Consider the following 3,282-nt stretch of genomic DNA (forward strand, 5'->3'; position numbering starts at 1 on the left):
TCATCCTTAAACAAAACAGATTTGTATCTTTTGCTTCCTCTGTTGCTTCAAGCTTAATGGAAAATTCCTCCACAAATGTATTTCCTCAGGTTGAAAATTCAGGAGTCCATCTTGAAATGTTTTTCTTGTCCACACAGCCGATTGGCATCAGGGTTTTACAGGACAATGTTCCCTCTACAGATCCTAGAAAAGCATTCATTTTCCCCATATACCAAATCTCTATTTAATTGTTGCTTCTCACCTGCTGTTCTTTTAAACTTCAGCTGTTAACATCTTTCTGTGTTCTTCTTAGTGACCCTATAGATCATTCTTCCACTGTTTACCTGAAAACATTTTCATATGCTAATCTATTCCATAATCAAGACTGTTTTTCAAATGACCACCATTTATCTTAGGAGGTAAGGGACAAAATTTAAAACATGGCTTTTAATTTCTGCAATAGTTGAAATGTGAAATTTCTCCTGCTTCACGCCAGGCCACTAGCATTAACATCCAGGCCTCTCTTCCTTCTTGGGTCATCCCAGATGTAATTTGTTTTTTAGGGAACTGTCCTTACAATTCCATGCCCAGTTAGGTTTTAGGAAAATTTAATATGTCAGACTGAAAGTGACACACTCAAAAACATTTTCAGTATCTCACACACTTCAGGATTATTTTATCATTGCATGGACTCCAAATTTCTCCACAACAATTGTTAATGAACTGCAATTATGTAAGTAATTACATAACACTTTATTTACTAGCATTACTACAATTTACTTTTTATTATTAGGACAGAATCTCCATCTGTCTTATTTACTAGTCTATCTACAATGACACTGGTTTATAATTGTGCTTGAGGGTTTGTGTGAGGGGATTTCATCAATGACTAAACACAGCCCCAAACAAACCATTTTATATTTTTCTGATGAGATCAGGGGATTCTGTCTTTCTTTCACAGCAGAAAGAGCAGAGCCTGTGGACATTGGGATTACGGTTCATGAGAACTCTTTAAAGAGTCTGACGGTCGGGAATCCTGCGGTGATTAGTATAGAGGTGGTCACCACCCACCAACTGGGATTATCACAAAGAGCCAGATAAACATAAAACACGAAGGAGAGGGTGTAAAAAGATACAAAGGCGGTCACCAGAATAAGGATGATGTGTATGGCCCTGGTCTCAGGGGAAGATCTTGGGGAAACCTTGGTCCTATGAATGTGTTGGACCCGCTGGCTGAGCCTGTACAGGATGAACACCATGGAGCCACTGGCCCAGGACACGAGCCCCAAACATAAAACATCATGAAAGGCTATCAACGCTGTATACACGGGGTCCGAGACTTTCTCGTGAAGTGGAGCAGGACAGAACATCATTGTGATGGTTTTGTTACTCAATTTGCCAGTTCCAAACATCAGAAAAATAAAATTTACCAGCATGTGGAGGATCCAGCAGAGGGTATTGGAGGACCCGATGTACTTCAGGACTTTCGCTTTAAGCTCCGCCCACTTGGAGTTTCTGGGGCTGATGGTGATGGCCTGGAAGACACTCAGGAAACAGATGGTGCCAGTGGTCACACCCCTGGCCACTCTGTGAATGTATAAAACAAGTTTGCATCCATAATAATTGAGGAAATGTCTTAACCCCAAAGCTGCCATTATCCTTGGGATTTCTCTGGAGAGAAGGGCCAAGGAGTTGGCCACAGTTAGGTGCCTGAGAATTAAATCGGTTGACCTTGGCTTGCACCCACTGAAGGAAAGGGACACAGAATGACATAAGAGCGAGAAATTTCCCCAAACTCCAACAACTATCTGAAATAGGAAGATCATTGCAAATTTCAAATCCGTGGAGGCCATCCTCTCATGTTTCAAGAACTCAACATCAAAATGCACATGCAGAGGTTTCTCTGTAGAAACATGAGTTGTGGGCTACATTTTTCATGGAAACAGAAATCCCCAAATCTCCATATCCAGTTATCCCTCCAAAAATCCATTTCTGTAATGTATTTTCTTCGTGGAGAGATTTACCAAGTTTGATTTGTGTCTTAACATGGCACCTGCATGAGTTACTGTTATTAATGCTTTACATACCCTAATATTTAAGATTCACAAATTTGTGAGCTAGGAACTAAAATTATTCTCCTTTTACAGACAAGGGGGATTTAGCTACAGAGAAGTTGTGACTCATTTAAGTAGTATTGTAGTCAGGGATCAAACCAAGGAAGCCTCAATACAATGACACTGGTACTTAATATTGTACCACACTCTCAGTGCTACCTCATTTTGTTTTTTAATATTATGACATCTATAATATTTCCACATTATTTTATAATTGTAGTTAAAACAGTCACAGTTGAAATTTACTTTGTTTTAGGAGTGCCTGGGTGGCTCAGTCAGTTAAGCATTCAACATTTGATTTTGGCTCAGGTCATAATCTTGTAGTTTGTGAAATTGAGCTCCATGTCAGACTCTGTTTAATATATAAACATTAAAATGTTTTTGTACAAACTTAGTTGTAATAATTTGCCATTTGGTTATATATTTATTTTATATTCTGACACTTTTGAATGAAAATTCAGTAATCTTAACTGAGCCACCCAAGCACCCTGAAAATTCAGTAATCTTAATAAGAGTAGAAGCATTGAATGATTTTCCATGTTCTGATTGGATTTATTTATTTATTTTTAATGTTTATTTATTTTTGAGAGAGAGAGAATGCAAGAGCAAGTGAGGGGCAGAGGATTTGAAGCAGGCTCTGTGCTGAGGGTGCAGAGCCTGATGTAGGCCTCAAACTCACAGTGAGATCATGACCAGAGCCAAAGTTGGATACTCAACCAACTGAGCCACCCAGGCTCCCCCTTTTTAAAAATGTTTATTGTTTGATTAATTGCATTTATTGAACATGGAGTAATATAAAGATATTAACAGGAAGAGATACTTCATTTTTTGTTAGGAACTAAATGCAATGGCAGTAATCACAGGAATTATTGCATGAAATTATAGTGTGCCCTAAATCATAGAAGATATTATTATAAGTAACAAAGAATGTTAGGATAGAAATTAATTTAATTCTCATTAGACCATGAGGGATTGTTAGTTTATTATATTAGAAAAACTAACTGAAAAAATCAAAACCACACTGAGATACCACCTCACACCAGTCAGAGTGGCTAAAATGAGCAAATCAGAGAACTCTAGATGCTGGCGAGGATGTGGAGAAACGGGCACCCTCCTACACTGTTGGTGGGAATGTAAACTGGTACAGCCCCTCTGGAAAACAGTGTGGAGGTTCCTCAGGAAACTAACA

At 38.5% G+C, this 3,282-nt stretch overlaps 1 pseudogene; it reads right to left on the bottom strand.

Annotated features, from left to right (window-relative positions):
* Window positions 1-358: 358 nt before the first annotated feature.
* LOC120239663 lies at window positions 359-1,832 on the bottom strand (annotated as a pseudogene).
* Between the last annotated feature and the right edge of the window lie 1,450 nt (window positions 1,833-3,282).

The sequence above is a fragment of the Hyaena hyaena genome, unplaced genomic scaffold (assembly GCF_003009895.1).
Source record: "Hyaena hyaena isolate Hyena2069 unplaced genomic scaffold, ASM300989v1 scaffold_235, whole genome shotgun sequence".
In the NCBI taxonomy this organism is placed as follows: Eukaryota; Metazoa; Chordata; class Mammalia; order Carnivora; family Hyaenidae; genus Hyaena; species Hyaena hyaena.